General features: G+C 36.6%; 1 protein-coding gene and 1 pseudogene across 5 annotated transcripts in view; both read left to right on the plus strand.

The window, feature by feature from the left end:
• The window catches only part of LOC123837318 (large ribosomal subunit protein eL38-like), a 42373-nt pseudogene extending 18773 nt beyond the window's left edge, over positions 1-23600 (plus strand).
• Positions 1-25034, plus strand: part of CDK17 (cyclin dependent kinase 17) — a 113550-nt gene that overhangs the window by 33572 nt on the left and 54944 nt on the right. The window lies entirely within an intron of this gene.

The raw sequence follows: 25034 nt of genomic DNA on the forward strand, positions 1-25034 counted from the left end.
ATAAAATTTATTGAGGTGTTTTACAAGTATTATAATTTTGTTGACTTCAGTATTTTTTTACTCAGAAAAAAACAACAGGACCCACCTTCCTGATGATTGATGGCATTGAACCACCTATCATCTTGGCTAAATCTTCATAAGACCACTGATATATATTGACTCTTTCTGAGTGTCCAGGGTTGTAAGTGATATTCCTGGTAGCATAAAGTTAATTGACTTACGTAAGGATCAAATTATGGATCTTAACTATAGCCAGTCACTTTAAACAAGCATGAGTTACCATTAACTGACTTTTTTCGGATAGCTGAATTTAAATTTTTTTTTAAAGATTTTATTTATTTATTTGAGAGAGAGAGTGAGTGAGCCAGAGAGAGCAGAAGCAGGGGGGAGAGGCAGAGGGAGAGGGAGAAGCAGACTCCCCGCTGAGCAGGGAGCCCCCTACGTGGGGCTCAATCTCAGGACCCTGAGATCATGCCCTGAGCCGAAGACAGATGCTTAACTGGCTGAGCCACCTAGGCGCCCCTGGATAGTTGAATTTAAATAGCAGCTTATAATTCTACTTATTTTTCAGAGATGATTTTTATTTTCTTCATGTCTTGTTTGTCGTATGTGTTGCAATACAGTAGAATAAGAACAGATATTATATAATATATAATGTTACTTTAATATATTAGTGGCTGTGGTTTATTATTATTAGAACTAAGGGACTTTTCATATGGATATTTATTTTTCTTTCCCATATTTGAAGGACTGGGTTATACTGCCCATAAAAGTAACACAGAAATGACTTGCTATGTAGGAAGGTAACATCTGTGTTCATACAGTAAATGAGTGTGGCTGTTTCTCTGATGGAATATCTAACACTTGACAGTACTATTCTCAAAAAAGAGTTTATTCATAATTGTAAATAACTTTATTTAAAAATATACTGGATAGGTCTTTTGGGTGGTGCCAGCTGCACACTCCCCTGCACCCCTCGTAGCCGTGCCTCACAAAATGGAAGAAATCAAGGACTTTCTGCTCACAGGCAGGCTAAAGGATGCCAAATCTGTCAAGATCAAGAAAAATATGGGTAATGTGAAGTTTAAAGTTTGATACAGCATATACCTTTATATGTTGGTCATCACAGATAAAGAGAAGGCAGGGAAACTGAAACAGTTCCTTCCCCCTAGGTTTGGCAGCGAAGGAGCTGAAATGAACCTGGCACACTGATTTGAACTGTATTAAAATTCTTAAAAATAAAAAAATTACACACACACACACACACCAGCTAATCTAGGAAGGCTGGAGGGTTTGCTCGAGGTTTTTTTGTCCTTCACTTTGTCAGAAACCTCTTAGAAATGTTGAAATAAAACCAGGAATAGTTGAAAATTTTTCCTAACTATTTGTGGTATTGAGTCTGGAATTTGTATTTATGAGTCACCCCAAGGAGAAATGTTCAAAGGCCTACTGAAGGAGGAAAGAGGCATGTTTACAGGTCTCCTGCAAAGGTAGTATTTATAGTATTAATCTACTTTGTATAAACCTAGTTCTAAAAATACTTTAAAAAATTGTCAATTAAAATATCATCATTAGGAAATAATTTGTTAAGCACACTTTGGTGTAACAGTAAATGAAATTTGGTGACATACATAATTTGATACTGCTAAAATTGCTTTAAGGTGTGCGTTTTCTTTTGAAAAAGATGATCATGCATGCTTTGACTTAATTTTACTCAAGAATATTACAAAAATTAAAAGGAAAGGCAGTTTGTGTTTCACTTGTTATCTGTACATGGGCCAATTTATTTTTGAGCAGATTAATGGAAGGAGCACATAGGTTTTAAATTTCTGTTTTATCAGGATTTACTTAGTAGCTTAATGACTCTTTGGTGAATCACTTAGGTTTTGAGCTTTTGTTTTCTTATTTGTATAACAGGAATGGTAAATAATTACACTTTACCTCATAGAATCATATTAAGAATCAAGTAAGATGTGGAGACTGCTTATAAACTCCATAGGGCTAAGTAAATAATGGAAAAGTAATTTCATTTAGATATATTTAAGGATAATTTTAAAGCTTTAAAAATTTTTATGGATAAATAATAAATACTAATACAATGTATAGACATTCAGAGGATTATTAAACTGGCAAAAAGTTTTTGAGGCAGGGGGGCCTGGGTGGCTCAGTTGTTAAGCGTCTGCCTTTGGCTCAGGTCATGATCCCGGGGTCCTGGGATGAAGCCCCGCATCGGGCTCTCTGCTCAGCAGGAAGCCTGCTTCTCCCTCTCCCGCTCCCCTTGCTTGTGTTCCCTCTCTCGCTGTGTCTCTGTCAAATAAATAAATAAAATCTTAAAAAAAAAAAAAGTATTTGTGGCAAAAAGACAAAGATTTGGTGTCTGAAAAAGATTTTATCATAACCAAGTGATACTTTCTGCAAATTAAGCACCTTCCTCGTATACCTTGTTCTGTCTCCTGTTTTTGATGACCTCCTAAGTTCTTGAACATATTTAATAGCTTTCATGGATGAGACTGAAGGTAGAACTGAATTTGCAGCATTTTCCCTAAAAGGGAGGACTAATTTGCTAATCTTAATTTTTTTTCAAGGCAGTTTTTGGTTTATTTGTGAAACATAGAGGAAAATATTTTCATTTTCCCATTTAGGAAGTAATGTAGACTAAGCATACTGAGATGATTTCCTAAAATACTTGCTGTGTTTCTTTCTAGTACCCACTAAGAGGGTTATTGCAAAGATATGTTTAAAGCATTAAGGAAACAAGATGGAAAGAAATAGAACAAAATAAAAAACAAGTAACATAACCAGATGATTTAACATATGTATAATTGGAGTTCCTAAGTGTTATGGTTTGAATGTTTGTTCCCCTAGATTTCATGTTGAAATCCTAATGCCCAGTTTAATGGTATTAGGATGTGAAGTTTTAGGAAGGTGCTGAGGTCATGAGGGTGGAGCCTTCATTTGTGGAATTAATGCTTATATAAGAGAGATCCTCAGAAAGCTCCCTAGCCCCTTTGACCGTGTGAGAACACAGCAGGAAGTCTACAGCACAGAAGAGGGTCCTCATATGATCATCCTGGCACCTTGATCTCAGACTTCTAGCTTCCAGACTGTGAGGAATAAATTTCTGTTGTTTATAAGCTGACTAGTCTATAGTATTTTGTTATAGCAACCAAGCAGATTAAGACATTGATGAAATGGATAGGAGAAAGGGGCAGAAGCAATATTTGAAGACATCATGGCTATTTTTCAAAACTGTTAAGACCACTGATGGAAGAAGCTCAGTGAACCCAAAACAGGATAAATAACAAACACTTACCCTTAGTGTTTTAGAAACTTTTTTTTATTATGTTATGTTAATCACCGTACATTACATCATTAGTTTTTGATGTAGTGTTCCATGATTCATTGTTTGTGTATAACACCCAGTGCTCCATGCAGAACGTGCCCTCTTTAATACCCATCACCAGGCTAACCCATCCTCCCACCCCCCTCCCCTCTAGAACCCTGTTTGTTTTTCAGAGTCCATCCTCTCTCATGGTTCATCTCCCCCTCCAATTTCCCCCCCTTCATTCTTCCCCTCCTGCTATGTTCTTTTTTTTTTTTTTTAACATATATTGTATTATTTGTTTCAGAGGTACAGATCTGTTGATTCAACAGTCTTGCATAATTCACAGAGCTCACCATAGCACATACCCTCCCCAATGTCTATCACCCAGCCACCCCATCCCTCCCACGCCCCACCACTCCAGCAACCCTCAGTTTGTTTCCTGAGATTACGAATTCCTTGGCTGAGCGAAATAAGTCAATCAGAGAAAGACATGTATCATATGATCTCACTGATAGAAACTTTTTCATAGCACCACTAAACCAAAAGAAATAATTAATGATTCTGTTTATTAAGTAGGAGTCTAGTACTGTGTCTGCCTGCTATTGCTGTGTTTCCCTCAGCACATAGTTCCAGATCACAGTGCTAAAACCTACGTACAAATAGAATAATCTTAAAAACAGAAGGGGGGAAAAGACATGTTAGTTACAGAGAAATAATAAGAATTTTCAAAGGTGACTTTTTAACCAACTGTAAGTCAAAAGACAGTGGAATGACACCTTTAAAGTGCTGAAAGAAAAAATTGATAACCAGTGAAAATATCCTTCAAAACCAAAAATGAAATAAATATATTCTTGGATAAACAAAAGCTAAGAGAAGTCATCAGCGGCATACCCACACTTCACGAAATATTAAGGAAGTACACCAGGCTAAAGAAAAAAATTCTGAGGTAGAAACATGACGGAATGAAGAGTACTGGAATAGCTAACTACGGTGGGCAAGGCTGTTAATTGCTTAAACCAATAGTTTTAACAATGTCTAGTATTCCATTGGAAATGTTATATTGGAAAACGGTATAACATGTAGAAGAAATTATATGACAGCAATAGCAAAAAGAGGAAGTAAATAGAGTTAAATGATAAGAATCTCTCATTTGGGACATGGTAAAAGTACTAATTTAAGATAGAAACTAAAGATGTGTTTTTGTATCTTTTACAGTAACCACTGAAAAAATGATGCTAAAAGATAAGCCTATAGAGTACATAAAATAGGATAATAAAATAGTTGATTAATAGAAAAGGAAGGAAAGGAAGAACAAAGGACAGAGAACAAGGGGACAAATGGAAAATAAATAGATGGTGGACTTAAACTCAACTACATCAGTAATTAAATGCAAATGGACTAAATGTTTCCATTATAAGACAGATTACCAGGCTGAATCAAAAAAGCAAAACCCAACTATATGCTGCTTACAAAGCATAAACAGAAGTTCAGAGTAAAAATATGGGAAGCAATGTACCATGCAGATGCTAACTAAGAAATGGCTTGTGTGACTATACTAATAGGAGATACAGTGGCTTTAGCCAAGAAACATTATTGGAGATAAAAAGGGATAATGTTAAAAGGGCCAATTCATTAGGAAGATAGAACATTTCTAAATTGTATACACCTAATTACATAGCTTCAAAATATGTAAAGCAAAATTGAGCTAAAAGGAAAAACAGGTAAGTCCACAATTATTGTTGTGGATTTAGTAGACCTCTCTGATAGACATCTCTGATAGAACAAATAGACAAAGAATCTGTAAAGAAATGAACAGTGACCTTTATCTCACACCAAATACAAAAAATAATTGAAAATGGTTAATGGTCTTAAATTGTAAGGCTAAAAATATAAAACTTGAAGATGAAAAATATAGAAAAAATGTTTGTGGTGTACTCGTACCAAAAATTTTAGGATGCAAAGAGAACTAACCATAAAATGAACAAAAGAGATCAAAAGGCAAACCACAGAACAGAAAAATATATTTGTAATACATGTCGGACAAAGGACTTAAAGAAGTCTTAAGACAACTCTATTAAAAGTGGACAAAAGATTTGAAGAGGTTATATGAATGGATCTTAAGCACATGAAAGAGGTGGTCAACATCATTAGTCACTAGGAAAACACAAATTAAAATGACAGATGCATCAGGATGGCTAGAATTAAAAAAGATAATACCAGTGTTTATGATGATGTGGAGTAAATAGAACATATACATTGCTGGTGGGAATATAAAACTTGTACAGCCACTTTGGAATACGGGCCATTCCTTAGAAAGTTAAACAGACATCTACTATAATGACCCAGCAAAAAAGATGTGTATAAGAATATTCATAGGAACTTCAATCACAATATTCAGAAACTGGAAAAAAGTGTTCATTAACAAGCTAATGAAGAAAATGTGGTATATCCATACAGTGAAATACTTTTCAGCAACAGCAAGAAACTGGATGCACACAGCCACATGGATTAATCTCAGATTCGTCATGCTGAGTAGAGAAGTCACGCATGTAAGGATAATATTTACTCTTACATGACTCCATTTTATGTGGCATTTCTAAAGAATGTACTACCTTAAGGAGCTGACACAAAGCTGCTAATGGAGCTGCTTGATCACCTTGCAGCACTGTGACCTCTCTTTCAAAAGTGTGCAAAGTTCAAAAAACAATTGTTAATTATTTTTTAAGTCACGATCTCTTGAATAAGTAGTGCTTCATGGAACCCTAGGATTCTGTGGAACCCCAGTTGAAAAAGTCTGTCCTGGGAGTTCTAATTAGTAATACTAATTGATAATGTACTTATTTCCTTGCAAAACTGGAAATAATGTGGATTTTGCTTAGATGTATAGGGTATACATCTGTGAGTCTTTGTCCCCTCAAGTCTTTTGGAGGTGAATAGCACATGAGTTATTAATGAAACATGTCTAAAGTCTGGCTTCTTCCGTTAATGTACCTTGGATGCTGAGAAGATACATTTAAAACATTTGTTTATAGAGTGGAAATAATTTTTGTTAGTCTTTACCTCCCCTGTGTCCCCTACAGCAGCAGTACATGAGAAGTGAAATGAATTTCTCAAAGACTCAAACTGCTGTTGTGTTTAGTTTCTCCTCGTTAATATCGTCATCATTATGGGTTACATTTGACTGCTTGCTTTCTGGAAAAAAAAATTTTTTTAAGTAGTATGTGATTAGGGGTCAACAAGCTATATAACTCTAGAGTTAAGAATGGCTTTACATTTTTAAAGGTTGTTTTAAAAAAATTGGCAGACACTGTGTATGCGGCCTATAAAGCCTAAAATATTTATACTGTTGACTAATTGCAGATAAAGTTTGCTGATACCTGAACTAGAGAATCTTCTAATATATTTATTTACAATTATTTCAGGAGTATTCTGTAAATATTTTCTTTAACTGTTGTCAGAAAGTAGAATTTATCATAAATATAATTTTAACAGCATTGTTGAAATATTTCAGTGTAAAGCTTACCCTCTAAAATGTATAATTCAGGGATTTTTAATATATTTACATTTGTACAGTCATCACCATAATTTAATTTTAGAACATTTTCGTGACCACCCCAAAAAACCTTATAGCCATTCTTCTCCATCCTCTCCCATCTCCTGCCTTAGCCCTGCAAATGTTGAATGAAATTATTTAGCCAACCAGTTGGAAATAACAGAAATGAACTAAGGTTAATATTTGTGCTATTTGTTGAGTAAATAAAACGATAAAACTACAAAGGAAATAAAAATAAAAGTTTAAGAAACCAAAATACTTATATGTACTCTAAGAACTGGTATAATAGCAATTGGCAATCAAAAAGTTATTAAAATATATTCTGAGATAATACCCCTTAAAAATATTTTATTTGTTTATTAGAGAGAGGACACGAGTGGAGGAGGGGAGGGAGAAGGAGAAGCAGACTCCCCACTGAGCAGGGAACCCAACTCGGGGCTCATCCCGGGACCCCGGGATCACGACCTGAGCTGAAGGCAAACGCTTAACCAGCTGAGCCACCCGGACGCCCCAGTACATTAGATTATTAATGTGGCAGAGTTCTTTCAGGAATTTTTAAAAGTCCATGAAAGAACCCATGAAGTCATAGTTTAACTTACAGCATTTTTCCCCTTAGTGATTTATGCAATAATGCTGTGTTCTATAATTGATGGCATCTTAAATTTGGTGAAATACGTATGTTTGAAATGATGTATTCGTAAGCCAGCTATTCCAGAGGAAGATTCAGAACATTTCAGACAATAAAAATATTAAAATTAATCACTAGGAAAAGATTTGGTCTAAAAGAAAAGCTGCTTACTTTTCGAAGTAATAAAATAGCGTTCATCTAAAATTTTAGCAGTTCAGGCCTTTCCTTAATCCACATTAATCTTGTGATGATTTTTGAATACATGAGAGTTTTAAAGTTTTCATGTAGACACTAAATTTGAGCCTTAAGATTGTTTCCGACTCTTGAGGTTCTGATTTAGTTTTGAAGATCTGTGCATTGCCTAATTTATAGAGTATAGCATGGGTTGTTGTTCTTTTAAAGTTTGGGGTGTTAAAATAGATACCCTTATTTTAGTGTTGATTATTTATATAATTTCCTCGGAAGGCATGAGAAAAATAAAATTGCTGAATTTAACTAGAGTTTTGTAATTCTAAGTAAGTACAGAATATTACCTTAAGTATATAGAGAGGAGAAATTGCATAGGTGATGCTGGCTTTTAAGGTATTTTTTATCAGCTTCAGACTCATCCTTCTTAAACTTTTTTTTTGTGGTGTCGGAGCTGAGACCCTACAAACTATATTTCTTGTTTACCACCTGGTTCCGTATTAAATTCTGCCAGTAGGAGGGTGGGAAATAGGAAAGCAAGAGGAGGGGCAAGGGATTTGCTCCTTTATGTTTACTTCTTCCTATCAGTATCTTCACAGCAACAGGACTTCACCCTGGCAAGAATAGTAGTGGCAAATGGCTCCATTTTGCATTTTTCCACACTCATAGAACTCTCATTACATCCCTCCTAGATAACATCAACTAGCCTTTTGTTCCCTTTCAGAGATTTGTGTCCCAGTTTTGAAGGGACCCTCCTCAAGTTCTTGGTTCTTCGTGTTCTTCAAGGAGTGCTTTATTTTTAGAGATCTGGGCTCCAGTTTTATAGGGTTTCTCTAAACCTTTGAGTTTCAATAATTCCAGTCACTTCCTTTTGTTTTCCATCAGCTCTGGGGAATAGCTGCTTCCTGTAATTACTTTCTTTGTGATTATATGAGTCCCTTTTTTGCCTTTCCAGTTCTCCAATTTGTGGTTAACAACGTATACTAAATTCTTGGTTAAAATTACTGGTGTGATTTCTGTCTTTTGACTGATACCTGACTAATAGACTGGTCTAAATATTAGACCTTTGCAAACCAAAGTCCTGGAGATCACATTAGGACATTCTTCATTTACTAGTTATTGGACCTCTGCAATGTGGTAGGCCTTTCTTTGTTCTCTGTATTCTCTGTCAGATGTTCTCCCTTATCTGTGGTCCCAGAGCTGCTTGAGAATATGTCATTATTACACTTCATTGTCACTGCCTGCTTTTCTGTATTTCTCACCTTGAGGCCAATTGATAGTGTTTGTTTCTTTGTCCTTAGTTCCTAACACAAGATTTGTATAAACTAGATGTTCAATAAATATTTTAATTAATGAACATGCTTGTAGGTATGGTTGTAAAGGGCAGAAGTCATGACAAAAATTATCTGATGAAGGAAAGGATCTTATTTTGATTATTTTTGGCATCTGAAGGTCCTCAGATACGGAGATATTTAAACCAGATGTTAATATGGCATCAAAAGGTTATTTAATACTCTTCTAAAAGTCACATACCTAAGGCTTGATTTGGGTTTTCTGGTTCAGTTGTTCTAGTTCAGTTGTTTGTGAGATTGAATGTGCTTTATCTCAACTACATTTTCACCACCTCTTATATAGCTCTGTTCTAGGGAAGAATCCAGATCCATTCATCATGATACTTCTCAGGTTATCAGGCCTCTACCTGTCATGTCTCACTTTTAATTAAGACTTTAAGCTTCCCTTTCCCTTCTACTTTCATTGTGGTCATGGAGTGAACCCTGTGCTTCACTGTACTTTTAGTTATTAGTGCATTATTAATGCTTGATACAGGACCACCCAGAGGGTTTCCAAGTCTTCTAGTTATTTTGATTGCAGTACACTTTCTCTTCAGTATTTAGTGGGGTCACCCTGACCTATAAATATCCCAGTTTCAGACCCTTACCTCCATTATTGGCACCCATGTCTTTCCTATTGTTATAATCTTTAGTGTAGGCTACCTCCCCGCTCAGTTTAAAGTAAGCAATTTAAATCTATAGTTACTCTTTTCCAAAATGAGAGATTTGGGACATCTTTCTATTCCTACTTAACTTGTAGTAGAGGATCTGTTGATCAGCTAACTGGACAATTTGAATGTCTTGGTCTACAATACTGAGATTTTAGGGAAAAAAATAAATATTTCCCCGAAATTTCTTTATACTTGTTGAGGGGTATGGATTGTTTTGCTTCATCTTTCAGAATTTTGATGGGTATTTGGTCATTTGTCCTTTTCTTTATTTGCTTTTTTGAGTTTTTATGTTAAATCTTTCTGTTATAGTGTCGTTTATAGAGTGCTATATTTGTTTCAGGTATACATTATAGTGATCCAACAGTTCTGTACATTACTTGGTGCTCATCAAAACAGGTGCACTCCCAATTCCCTTCTCCTGTTTCACCAGTTTCCCTACCTACCTCCCTTCTGGTAACCATCTGTTTGTTAAGAGTCTGTTTTTTTGGTTTGTGTTTGTGTGTGTGTGTGTGTGTGTCTCTCTGTCTGTCTCTCTCTCTTTTACTTTTCCCCTTCGTTTCTGTTCTTTTTTTTTTTTTTTTAAAGATTTTATTTATTTATTTGACAGAGACAGAGACAGCAAGAGAGGGAACACAAGCAGCGGGAGTGGGAGAGGGAGAAGCAGGCTTCCGTCGAGCAGGGAGCCCGATGTGGGACTCGATCCCAGGACCCTGGGATCATGACCCGAGCTGAAGGCAGACGCCTAACGACTGAGCCAACCAGGCGCCCCTCCCCTTTGTTTCTTAAATTCCACATATGAGTGAAATCATGTGGTATTTGTTTTTCCCTGACTAGGTTATTTGGGTTAGCATTACATTTTCTCGCTCCATCCATGTTTTTGCAAATGGCAAAATTTCATTCTTTTTTATGGCTGAAAAATATTCCATTATATTCCATTACACACACACGCGTGCACACACATATTATATATATATATATATATATATATATATATATATATATATATATATATATCCATCCATTATCCATTCATCTGTCGGTGGACACTTGGGCTGCTTCCATAGTTCATCTGTTGTAAATAATGCTGCAATAAACATGGGGTGCATATATCCTTTTGAATTAGTGTTTTTGTATTCTTTGGGTAAATACCCAGTAGCGTGATTACTGAATCATAGGGCAGTTTTGTTTGTTTGTTTTTTAAGTAGGCTCCATGCCCAGTGTGGAGCCCAATGCGGGTTTCAAGCTTATAACCCTGAGATCAAGACCTGAGCCGTGATTGAGAGTCGGACACTTAACCAACTAAGTAGGGCAGTTGTATTTTTAATTTTTTGAGGAACCTCTACCCTGTCTTCCTCAGTGTCTGTACCAGTTTGTATTCCCACCAACATTGCACAAGGGTTCCTTTTTCTCCATATCCTCGCTAACACTTGTTGTTTCTTGGTTTTGATTTTAGCCATTCTGACATGTTTGACATGATTTCCATTGTGGTTTTGATTTTTCATTTCCCTGATGATGTGTGATGTTGAGCATCTTTTCATGTGTCTTACATGTGTCTTAAGTGTGTCTGTTGGCCATTTGTGTATCCTCTTTGCAGAAATGTCTGTTCATGTCTTCTGCCCATTTTTAATTGGATTATTGGTTTTTGGAGTGTTGAGCTGTATCAGTTCTTTATATATTTTGGATACTAACCCTTTATCAGACATGTCATTTGCAAATATCTTCTTCCATTCAGTAGGTTGTCTTTTAGTCTTTTTTACTTTTGCTTTGCAGAGATTTTTTTTTTTTTTTGATGTAGTCCCAGTAGTTTATTTTCTCTCTTATTTCCCTTGCCTCAGGAGACGTATCTAAAAGGACATGCCATGACCAATGTCAGAAAAATTACTGCCTGTGCTCTGTCCTTAATCCATTTTGAGTTTTTTTGTGTGTATGGTGCAAGAAAGCAGTCCAATTTCATTCTTTTTCATGTAGCTGTCCAGTTTTCCCAACACCATTTGAAAAGACTTTTTTCTCATTGCATATTCCTTCCTGCTTTGTTGAAGATTAATTGACCATATAATTGTGGGTTTATTTCTGGGCTTCCCATTCTGTTCTGTTGAACTGTGTGTCTATTTTTGTGCCAGTACCATACTCTTTTGATTACTACAGCTTTGTAATATAACTTGAAGTCTGGAATTGTGATGCCTCTGGTTTTGCTTTTCTTCTTTAAGATTGCTTTGGCTATTCAGGGTCTTTGTTGTTCCATACAAATTTTAGGATTATTTGTTCTAGTTCTGTGAAAAATGCTGTTGGTATTTTGATAGGGATTGCATTAAATATGTACATTGCTTTGGGTAGCATATGTATTTTAACAATATTTGTTCTTTCAATCCCTGAGCATGGAATGTCTTTCCATTTCTTTTTTTCTTTTTCTTTTTTCCAAATAATTTATTTGAGAGAGAGAGCATGAGCTGGGGGGAGAGCAGAGGGAGAGGGATAAGCAGACGCCCCACTGAGCAGGGAGCCCGACACTGGGCTTGATCCTAGGACCCTGGGATCATGACCTGAAATGAAGGCAGATGCTTAACCAGTGGACTCCCTGAGCACCCCCAGGCACTCCGTGTTACCAGTTTCTTTCATGTGTTTTATAGTTTTCAGAGTACAATGCGGGGCTTGATCTAATGACCCTGAGATCATGACCTGAGCTGAAATCAAGAGTTGGATGCTTAACTGACTGAGCCACCCACGTGCCCCTGAATGGGATTGTTTTCTTAATTTCGCTCTTTGTTGCTTCATTATTAATGTATAGAAATGCAACAGATTTCTGTACATTAGTTTTGAATCCTGCAGCTTTACTGAATTTATCAGTTCTAGCAGTTTTTTGGTGAAGTCTTTAGGGGTTTCTGTGTATGGTATCATGTCATCTGCAAACAGTGAGAGTTTTACTTCTTCCTTACCTATTTGGATGCCTTTTATTTCTTTTTGTTGTCGATTGCTGTGGCTAGGAATTCCAGTATTATGTTGAATCCAGGTGATGAGAGTGGACATCCCTGTCTTATTCCTGAGTGTAGAGGAAAAAGCTCTCTCTCTTTTTTTTTTTTTTCCATTCAGGATGATCTTAGCTGTGGATTTTTCATATGGGGTCTTTATAATGTTGAGTTATGTTCCCTCTAAAACTACTTTGTTGAGAGTTTTTATCATGAATGGGTGTTGTACTTCGTCAGATGCTTTTTCTGCGTCTATTGAAATGATATATGGTTCTTATCCTTTCTCTTATCTTTTTTAAGATTTTATTTATTTTTTAAATATTTATTTGAGAGGGAAAGAGAGAGAGAGTACGTGCACAAGAACAGGGGGAGGTAGAAGCAGAATGAGCAGGGAGCCTGATGCTGGGCTAGATCCCAGGATCATGACCTGAGCCGAAGGCAGACGCTTAACCAATGGAGACACCCAGGAGCCCCTAAGATTTTTTTTTCTAATTAATGTATACACCCAACGTGGGGCTCAAACTTATCAAGAGTTGCACACTCCTCTTACTGAACCAGCCAGGTGCCCCTTCTTTCTCATATTGATGTGATGTGTCACATTGATTGATTTGTGAAGATTGAACCACCTTTACACCCCAGGAATAAATCCCACTTGATCGTGGGGAATGATTTTTGTAATGTATTGTTGGATCTGGTTTGCAAGTATTTTGTTGAGGATTTTTGCATCTGTGTTCATCCGGGATTTTGGCCTGTATTTCTCTTTTGTGGTGGTGTCTTTATCTGGTTTTGGTATCATGGCAATGCTGGCCTCATAGAATGAATTTGGAAGTTTCCTATTTTTTGGAATAATGTGAGAAGGCTAGGCATACTCTTCTTTAAATGTTTAGTAGAATTTGCCTGTGAAGCCATCTGGTCTCGAACTTTCATTGGTTGGGAGTTTTTTGATTATTGATTCAATTTCTTTGCTGGGAATTGGTTTGTTCAGGTTTTGTATTTCTTCTTTTTCAGTTTTGGTAGTTTATATATTTCTAGGAATTTACCATCTTCTCTAGGTTGTCCAATTTGTTCGCATATATGTGTTGGTTAATCTTTTCAAAACTGGGTACATTGATTATTTCTTCGTGTTCTTGAATTTTTAATACATCATAGTATGTTAACATTTCATTTGATGTTTCCAGTTTGCGAAATTATGAAAATTGTTCACACATATTTTTACTCTCCTCTTGGGAATATGGTAGGTATTCCTGCCAAATTAAAACTAGGCATGGCTATGTGACTTGATTTAGCCGATGAAGTGTGAGTAAAAGTAGTGTGTGACACTCCTAGATGGAAGCTTTAAGAGTCAGTATATACTTTGCCACACTGTCTCCTTCCCGTGGTGCTGCTACTTTAGCCTAGGTCCCTGAAGACTTGGAGAACTCCGTCAACTCTCAAGGAGCATATAGCATAAAAGAATAAAATCTTAGTTATTTTAAGCCACCAACATTTGTTGGTGTTTGTTATTGTAGCATAACCTACTCGAACATGACTTATATAATTGGTGTTAATCAGTACGACTTTTTTGTAGGAACATTTATTGAGCAAACACATTTCAAATGAAAACTGTTCTCCCAGGGTGTATCTTTTGCAGTTCACCGAAGTGGTTGTAATATCAGGGGAAGTTACGAAGAGAATCTGCTGGGATGATTAGTTAGGTGCCTTATTTTTTATTTGTGGGCACATGTGTAGTGACAGGTATTGGATAATGCTGGTAGGCCAGGAAAAGAAGGGAAGCCCAGAATGGAATGGTAAGTCCTTTAGAAGTGACCAGATTTCATACCTGATAACATTAAATACAGGCCATTTGTTTTAGAAAATAAAAGAAAGAAATACATCCGAGCATAGTCTATTTTGGAAGTGTATCTGTTAAGTGAGTTAAGTGACTAGTCTGAGATTACTCAAGTACTTAGTGGCAGGACTGGGGGGAATAAAATCAACCCTTTTGACTCTAGCCCTCTGTCCTTTTTATTATTAAAACATTTCACTTACTCTTTTAATCCACTCAATCTTTTTTTTTTTTTTTTTTTAAGATTTTGCTTACTTATCTGACAGAGAGAGACACAGCAAGAGAGGGGAACACAAGCAGGGAGAGTGAGCGAGGGAGAAGCAGGCTTCCCACTGAGCAGGGAGCCCGATGTGGGGCTTGATCCCAGGATCCTGAAATCATGACCTGAGCCGAAGGCAGACACTTAACGACTGAGTGACCCAGGTGCCCCCAGTCCACTCAATCTTTAATTATGCCTTTCAGTCCTAATTTTTCCCCCTAAACTTAATTAACATTTTCCCACCAATTTGCACAAAATTGTGTTAATCACAGTTCTTGGCTCTTGACACATTCTTACTGGTTTGTGCATGATCTTACATATAGAATGTATTTATACTTCAGTAAAATAATATCTGCGAATCCAACTTCTCAAGCATTGCCAATAACTTGCATCTTCCTGTGTGTTCTCCTTGACTCTTCCTAAATGGTAGCTGTCATTCTGAACTTTGTATTTCAGTCTCTTATATTTTATAAAAGTTTTATTATAAATACGTTTACCTAAACAATGTATTTTTTTTCTTGGTTTTGTTTTTTTTTTTTTTTTTTTAAAGATTTTTTATTTATTTATTTGAGAGAGAGAGAATGAGAGACAGAGAGCATGAGAGGGAGGAGGGTCAGAGGGAGAAGCAGACTCCCCGCCGAGCAGGGAGCCCGATGCGGCACTCGATCCCGGGACTCCAGGATCATGACCTGAGCCGAAGGCAGTCGCTTAACCAACTGAGCCACCCAGGCGCCCCTTGGTTTTGTTTTTATAAAAAGAATACGCTAAAATGTAATCTGGATTTGTTTTTTTGACACATATCGTGTTACTAATATTCATTCTTGTTGCATGTAGTTGTAGCTCATTCATTTTTACCACTGTATATAATATTCCATTCTGCAAACTTATCATAATTGATCAGTTTTCCATACTGTAGACATTTGGGTTGTTTCCAGTATTATTGCTTTTAAAGACATGTTGCTTTGAGCATCTACTCATATTTCTGGGTAAACGTGTTAAAATTTCTCTCAGATATGCAGCCAGAGGAAGAATTGCAGGCTCGTAGGGAATGCAATGTTTAACTTTACAAAAGGGTACCTAATTAATTTCCATCGTTGTTATAATAATACTATTTGGTAATTTTTTTTTTGGATTGCCAGAGTTTTACCTCTTTTTTCAACCTTTTGAAAGAACCAGGGAAGCTATTTATGAGCCTTGTTGTAATGATTTAGATAATAAATTATGGTTTAAACTAAGGCTTAGCAATGGAGATACAGGGGGATGGGATTGGGAACTGTGAGGGATATGAAAGTAATACAGTTTGGCTTGATGATCCAATTTGATGTGGCATTTGAGGGAATGGAAATTGTAAAGAATGATCTTTGAGTTTCTGGCCTATATATGAATCAGGAGTATAAATATAGTTACTTTGTCTGATCTTGTAATTGAAAAGTGCCTAGATCAGTTTTGTTTCATTAGTTTCAGTGCCATTATTTTCTATTATTTAGAAATAAAGCTTTTAGAGATACTGTTTTTTCCTCTAATGCTTGGGAAACATTTTATATAAATTACCTTCCTCGGGAAGGACTTTGAAACTGTTGTCCTAAAATATTATCACTAGTTGACACTTAACCAAATAAAATAAGCTGGATTACTCTAGAGAGAAGATAGGTCAGGTACAACACAAAGCTGTAAACTCCCAGTGCTTCCTGTATTGTTTAAAAGTATTAGTTTTCAAGGGACTAAGTAATTTGAAGTCCAGAATAATCAGTCTACTTTAACTTTTCTGTAGTTCTGCTTTGAGAAATACAGTACTTAGTGCAAATCCATAATTAGGAGCTCTCATCACATAACTGAGATATAGAATGACAATTTAAATTGCTTTCTTTGCTTTTGAATTACAGTGGGGAAGTTTAAATTTTTTTTACAGTAGTGATTTTTCACTAGTTATCAAAGATGATGATTGATTTTCAAGGGTGTAGGAGATAATTGGCAGAGCAAGTGTTTTGAAAACAGTTTGTAGGGGTACCTGGCTGGCTTAGTTGGTAGAGCCATCAACTCTTGATCTCTGGGTCATGAGTTCAAGCCCCATGTTGGGCATGGAGCCTACTTAAAATTTAAAAAATTAAAATTAAAATAAAAAAAGGAAAAAACAGTTTGTATCTTTCAGGCAACCCCTGGTTTTATAATTTAAAGCTTTTTATTTAATCATGGAGAATTTGGTAAAATTAATTTACCTGAGTAAATAATAAAATAATTTGATCCATTTACGAAAGAATAAATAAACATTAATGAAGTCTTATATTTTTCAGATACCATTTTGTTTGGCTGCTTTTTCGGTGGGCCTTTCCCTTTTTGTATATAACCATTTGTGTATCAGAATGAGGCACTACCTCAAATGATTACAATTGCTCTCTTGGTTCTGCTGTGAGTAAGACCATTATTATCAAAAACATCATATGACATTTCTAATAGATGACTTTCTGAATTCACTGAAACCGAACAGCTGTTTCAAACAAATGCCCTTTCTGTGGGCATTTATCATCTGCAGATCAATTTATTGTTATTTGTGATGAAAATGCATTTTGACCGACTTTTAAAAATCAGATTTTAATCATATTTTGAATTTTCAGTGTATTGCCTGACAATGTAAATGAAAATCCGTGTTTAAGCATTTTTTTAAAAAAGATTTTATTTGAGAGGGAGAGCGAGAGAGCAAGTGCATGCGTGTAAGAGCACGAGGTGGGGGAGGGGCAGAGGGAGAGGGAGAAGCAGATTCCCTGCTGAGTGGGGAGCCCTGTGCAGGGGTAGATCCCAGGACCCTGGGCAGAGGTGTTATTGACTGAGCCACCCAGGCGCCCCAGCAAATATATACATTTAAAGAAAATAACTAAAATAACTTCTAGTGAAAAGCCAGAAGGATTTGAGGATTATTTATTGAGATGCAACATTAGTAAGCCTGTTACAGGTTTCTTGGTGACTGGTTTAGGTTTTGTCTAAGATGCTACTGAACCCAAGGGATAATGAGTAAAGATGAATAAGGGGGATATCATTTCATGTTCCAATATAGTGAACTAAATGTCTTGATCTTTTTAGCCAATCAAATTTTATATAAGTTGTCAAATTGGTGAAGCAGTTTTCATGAAAAGTACATTTGGAGTGTTTTCTTTGTTGAATGAATTATTTGGCTTTTGTAACGATTTTAACAACATATAGTGTATTAAACTGCAGTTACCCTCATTTGCAGTACTACAATTTTATTGTTCTGGAGATGATATAACACCTCTGTAAGACTAAGTTTCTTGTGGGCAGAGTTCATGTTTTATTTATCTTTCTGCCTTCAGTGTCTCATATTGCCTGGGACATGATAGGGCCTCTGTGTGAATGTTTGTTGAATGAATAAATAAAAACTTTTAATCATAAAAGTGAAAGCCTAAGCAGAGCTATCAGAATGGGACAGTGATCTAAAACTTCGCCAGTTAATAGACTGACTTTAAATAGGAAGATCTTAGGTTATAAAAGATTACTAATCTCTATTATTTGCTTTCATTCTTTCCTGCAAGAAGTTTGGTGCCTGCTGAGTGCCAGATTTTGTACTAAATGCTGGGTTTTGTACTAAATACAATAATGAACAAAATATTAAGTCCTCGTTCTCAAGGAGATTAAATTCTAGTGGAGGGAATCAGCAATAAAATCAGTATTTAGAATGTCAAGCCAGGCAGGCTATAGAGGAAATTAAAATAAGGAAGGGGGATAGAGTGTAACCTGGATATGGAGTTGTCACTTTTATACAGGGTGACCAGGGAAGTGCTGTTTGAGTAGAACCCAGACAGAAATGAGAGTATCTGGGAGAAGTGCATTCCAAGCCAAGGAAGAGCAAGTACAAAGGCAGGATCAGCAAAGAGACTGCTGTGCTGCTAGAATAGAGTAGGTGGGAGCAGAATAGTAGCAGATGAGGTTAAAAAAAGGAGAATGGCAAGACAGGTCATATAAGGCCTAGTAAGCCATTTAAGGACTTTGGGGTTAATTACTGAGTAAAGTGCCAGTAGTTGGAGGATTTTGAAGAAGAGGGATGATGTTATTTATGATTTAGTCTGTTTGCTCTGGCTGCTACATAGAAAATACACTGTAGTCAGTGAGGGGAAGGTGGTGGGGTGGAAGCAGGAAGACCAGGTAGGATGCTCTAAATATTCTAGGCATAGAGATGAACAGGGTTGGGTGAAGATTTAGCAGTTTAGGTGGTGGGAAGTGGTCAGACTCTGGATATATTTTTTATTTTTTTTTTAAAGATTTTATTTATTTATTTGACAGAGAGAGACACAGCGAGAGAGGGAACACAAGCAGGGGGAGTGGGAGAGGGAGAAGCAGGTTTCCCGCTGAGCGGGGAGCCTGATGTGGGGCTCGATCCCAGGACCCTGGAATCATGACCTGAGCCGAAGGCAGATGCTTAATGACTGAGCCACCCAGGCGCCCCTCTGGATATATTTTGAGAAGACCCTACAGGTTTGGGTGATGAATTGATAGTGGGATTAGGCTAGTTGAGCAGGGTTTAGAGGAAGTGGAAATACATATGTTACTTTTTCTTGATTTCTGTTCCTGATGCTAGGCTTTTATTCTCTAGCTAAAATACGAAAGAATTGCAACCTAACTCTGGAATTTGGTACTATGGAAAGAAAACCAAATTGGGATCCCTAAAGTGGCATTTTAAGTCCTGATGCTCTCACTTTCAGAGTCTTGGCCAAATCATTTTTTTGAGCCTCTTCAAGCTCTGTTTCCTTAACCAGAAAAATGAATTGGTTGACCCTGATGGTCTCTAACATCCTTTCGAAAATTCGTCACAATTTGTGTCTGTTTCATTATTTTTGGAAGTGCTTTGATGACTTCCCCTTTATCTACTTATTATAGGCATTCCCCATATTTCTGACCTTCCCTCTTATCACCCGTATTCTTCCTGGCTTTAATCAGTTTTATAAATAAAACTCTCACATCTGTACTTTAAACTGTCTTTTTTCTGAGTTCTAGATTCACTAAATTCATTAATTCATTAAATTTGCTCCAGTAAGTTCAATCCTGAATTCATTTTCTCTCTCCTAAACTTGCTCTTCTTCCTGTGCTTATTAGCAGTTGGTAATTTTGGTTATATGATTTCTATTATTAATAGGTGATCATTAACCTTATTTAATTACTAATGTTCAGTTTGCTAAGATAAGTTAATTGGAATTAAGTTTGGGAAACTAACCTGGCAGATCTCACAGTGTGATCCATGATCCTGAAACCCTTTCAGGGAGCCTGCAAGATCAAAACTTAATTTTTATAATACTAAAACATTATTGACTTTTTAAAACTGTGGACATTTGCTCTTATGGTACATATGCAGTGGTGTATACAACTACTGGCTCCTTATTTCAGATTACAGCAGTGGCATTCGTCCCCTATCTGCATTTGCAGGGAAGGAAACAATTTCACATAAGGTTTTTGATGAAGCAGTAAAATATATTAATTTTCTTAAATCTTATCCTTAGATACATGTCTTAATATTCTGTGTGATAAAAAAGGTAGTATAAAACATTTCTGCTGCATGGTACAGTCATTTAGAATGATGAGGTATAGTTACGTTCATCTACATAAATAGATCTCCATGACATAGTTGAAGGAGAAAAGCTGAAATACAGTACTAGTAGGAAAACAGCCTAATTTGGGTCCCAACTCTGTTACAGCTTTAGTTTTACTTAGTTCACCACTGGTATCAGATGTTTTGAGTGCAGAATCAAGACTTTCCCTTCATTATGTCTTGGGATCTGAGCACTTGTGAGACTCAAGAAATCTTTTCATACTTTATAGCCCAGGCAGCAGTTAATAAAACTGTAAGAGATCTCTCTGTTTCACAGCCCAGCTGCTGGTATTTTGAGCAGCTGAGAAATTTTCTTTTCTCTTTAGCCCCACCCCTAGCTTTTCTCTTTCCTGGAGAAAGCATTTACCTAATACCCTCAAGGCATCCGGTAGTGGGTGTGGCCTTGCACTTGGTGAAGGCCCTGTGCCTCTTGGGGACATTTTTCTCTTAGCTTTGCTGCCCTGTTCCCAGCATTTTACAGCCCTACCTCCCCATTCCCCTCTTGCAGCTCCAGTACTTGGAAAGAGTCCTTTTTTTTTCTTTTTAAATTTAAATTCAATTAAATTAACATATAATGTATTATTAGTTTCAGAGGTAGAGTTCAGTGATTCATCAGTCTTAACATGTGGCCTCCTTAATGTCCATCACCCAGTTACCCCCACTCCTCCACCCCCCTCCCCTCCAGCAACCCTTTTATTTATTTATTTATTTTTTTAAATTTTATTATGTTATGTCACCATACAGTACATCATTAGTTTTTGATGTAGTGATCCACGATCCATTGTTTTCGCATAACACCCAGTGCTCCATGCAGTATGTGCCCCCTCCTTAATACCCATCACCGGGCCAACCAATCCCCCCTCCCCCCTCCCCTCTAAAACCCTGTTTGTTTCTCAGGTCCATAGTCTCTCATGGTTCATCTCTCCCTCCAATTCCCCCTGCCCATTTTTCCGTTCCTTCTCTTAATGTCCTCCATGTTATTCCTTATGTTCCACAAATAAGTGAAACCATATGATAATTGACTTTCTCTGCTTGACTTATTTCACTTAGCATAATCTCCTCCAGTCCCATCCATGTTGATGTAAAAGTTGGGTATTCATCTTTTCTGATGGCTGAGTAATATTCCATTGTATATACAGACCACATCTTCTTTATCCATTCATCTGTTGAAGGACATCTCGGCTCTTTCCACAGTTTGGCTATTGCGGACATTGCTGCTATGAACATTGGGGTGCATATGGCCCTTCTTTTCACTACATCTGTGTCTTTGGGGTAAATACCCAGTAGTGCAATTGCTGGGTCATAGGGTAGCTCTATTTTTAAATTTTTGAGGAACCTCCACACTGTTTTCCAAAGTGGCTGTGCTAACTTGCATTCCCACCAACAGTGTAAGAGGATTCCCCTTTCTCCACAACCTCTCCAACATTTGTTGTTTCTTTCCCTGTCCATTTTGGCCATTCTAACTGGTGTAAGGTGGTATCTCAATGTGGTTTTGATTTGTATTTCCCTGATGGCTAATGATGATGAACATTTTTTCATGTGTCTGTTAGCCATTTGTCCAGCAGCCCTTTTGAGAAAGTGCACATTTGCCTTGGGAATGTGGCTGCTCAATCTGTCTTGCCAGTCCCCATGCTCCCCTTAAAAGTTTGTTAAACATTGGGCTAATTTTCCCCTTTTGTAGCAGGTTCACTCTTCTTTTCACCATGACCCCAGCCATGTTTAGATTCCTGGAAAGGGCTTGTTCCTACAGGAATTTAGTTCACTTATGTTTCTTTGCATCTCAGCTCTCTGAATTTTTTTAAAAACTATGATTTTATAGTCTCTCTGGCTTGTTCTTCTGTTGAGGAGGTGGGAGCAATGGTAGTCTTTTGTGGGTTTCTGCATCCTAACTATAAACAGTAATCCAAGAATTTACTCTGTTGTGTTCAAAATAATTGGTATAGGTTGACAGTTCACATTGAAATTATTTAGCCAGTTCTTGTAATAAAATTTTACTAAAATAAGGTATTGGCCATATTTAGGCTTGATGAAAAACCGATATAATTATAAATGTGTGCTGACAAAATAAAGTTTTATTGAGGTAAAATATATAGACCATAAAATTGTACAGTTGACATTAAATATATTCAGAATGTTATGAAACCATCACTGCTGTCTATTTTCAGAATACTTTCATCATCCCAAACAAAAACTGTACCCATTAGGTAACAACTCCTCATTGCTCTCACCTTCTTACCCCTGGTAAGCTCTATTCTGTCTCTATGAATTTGCCTATTCTAGATATTTCATAAGTAGAATCATATAATATTCTATTTGTGTTTGACTTATTCTTTTGGCATGTTTTTGAGGTTCATTTATCTTGTAGTATGTGTCAGAACATCTTTCCTTTTTACGGCAGAAATGTATTTTCTTCTATGTGTCTTTCACATTTTATCCATTCCTCTGTTAATGGACATTGATACTGTTTTTACCTTTTGTCTGTTATGATTAAATCTGCTATTAGTATACAAGTGTCTGAGTCCCTGTTTTCAGTTCTTTTTGGTATATCCCTAGGAGTGGAATTGCTGGGTCCTAAGGTTATTCTGTGTTTGGCTTTTTGAGGAATCCCCAGATGGTTTTCCACAGTGGCTGCACATTTTATGTTCCTGCCAGCAACGCACCAGTGTTTATTTTGTCCTCTTCGTCACCAACATTTATTTGTTTTCTCTCTTTATTTTTTTGAACAACATTTGTTATTTTCTGTTTTTGTTTGTTTATAGTAGCTATCCTAGTAGGTGTGGAGTGATATCTCATTGTGGTTTTCATTTGCATTTCTCTCATGAGTAGTAATGCTGAGCCTCTTTTCATGCACTTACTGGCCATTTGTAAATCTTCTTTGCAATGTCTATTCAAGGCCTGTATTTTAATTATGTTTGTTTTTTGTTGCTATTGAGTTATAAGAGTTCTTTATATATTTTGGATATTAAATCCTTACCAGAGATATGATTTGCACATATTTTCTTCCATTCTCCATGTTGTTTTTTCACTTTCTTGATGCTATCCCTAGATGCATAGATGTTTTTAATTTTAATGAAGTCTAATTTATCTATTTTTGTTCCCTGTGCTTTTGGTGTCATATTTAAGAAATGATTGCTAAATCCAACGTCATGAATACTTCTCTTCTCCCATGCTTTCTTCTAAGAGTTTTATAGTTTTAGTACTTAGATTTAGGCCTTTGATCCATGAATGAACACCACACACACACGCGCGCGCGTGCGCGCGCTTACCACCCTTGTTAGATCATGACTTGAGCTGAAATTAAGAGTCTGATGTTTAACTGACCAAGCTACCCAGGCACCCCTTCCCAGGATCACTTTTCCCCTCCACTCCAGCAACATTTTTGAAAACACTATCCTTTCCCCACCGAATGGTCTTCGCAACCTTGTTGAAAATCAATTGATCATAGAGATGAAGGTTTATTTCTGGGCTCAGTTTTGTTCCATTGATATTTATGTCTCTCCTTGTGCCTGTACTGTAATGTTTTGATTATTGTGATTTTGTAGTAAGTTTTAAAATCAAGAAGTGTGATTCCTTCAGCTTTGTTCTTTTACTTCAAAATTGTTTTGGCTGGAATTCTATATAAATTTTAGGATGTGTTTTTTTCTTTTTTTTTTTTTTTTAAGGATTTTATTTGAGATAGAGCAAGTGAGTGAGAGCACACAGGAGCTGGGGGAGAGGGGTAGAGGGAGAGGGAGAAGCAGGCTCTCCACTGAGCTGGGAAGCCCTTGCGGGGCTGGATCCCAGGACCCTGGGATCATGACCTGAGCCACCCAGGTGTCCCATGTGTTTTTCTATTTCTATAAAAAAAAACCATTGGGATTTTGATAGGGATTGTATTGAATCTGTAGATCATTTTGGGTAATATTGTCATCTTAATATTAAATTTTCCAATACATGAATATAGGATATCTTTGCATTTATTTAGGTCTTTTTGTTAAAGCAAGATTTTGTAGTTTTCAGTGTACAAGTCTTGTGCTTCATTGTTTAAAGTTATTCCTAAGTATTTCATTGTTTTTTTATGCCATGTAAATGTCCTTTTCATTTGTTTATTGTAAATATATAGAAATACAAATGATTTTTGTGTGTTTATTTTGCATCCTTCAGTTTTGCTGAATTCATTTAGGGTTTTCCACACATAAGATTCTGTCATCTGTGAGTAGAAATAGTTTTATGTGACCTTTTCAATTATGATGCTGTTTATTTCTATTTCTTGCCTAATTGCCCTGGCTAGAACTTCCAGCTATATTGAATAGGAGTGGTGAAAATGGGCCTTCTTGTCTTGTTCCTGATCTTAGGAGAAAAGTTTCTAGTGTTTTACTATTGAATGTAATGTTAGCTATGTGTTTTTCGTATATGGCCTTAATCATGTTGAGGCAGTTCCCTTCTATTCCTACTTCATTGAGTGTTTCATGGAATGAATTTGGAAGTGATCCCTTCTCTTTAGGCTTTTTTTTTTTTTAAATTAAAAAAAAAAGATTTTATTTATTTGAGAGAGAGTTCATTCACACAAACAGGGGCAGGGGCAAAGGGAGAGGGAGAAGCAGGCTCCCCACTCAACAGGGAACCTGATGCACGGCTCAATCCCAGGACCCCAAGATCATGACCTGAACCAGAGATAGATGCTCAATCGACTAAGCCACCCAGGCGCCCCTCTTTAGTTTTTT

This window comes from Mirounga angustirostris, unplaced genomic scaffold (assembly GCF_029215605.1).
Source record: "Mirounga angustirostris isolate CCGP_5_RB_7025 unplaced genomic scaffold, mMirAng1.0.hap1 SCAF_5, whole genome shotgun sequence".
NCBI lineage: Eukaryota > Metazoa > Chordata > Mammalia > Carnivora > Phocidae > Mirounga > Mirounga angustirostris.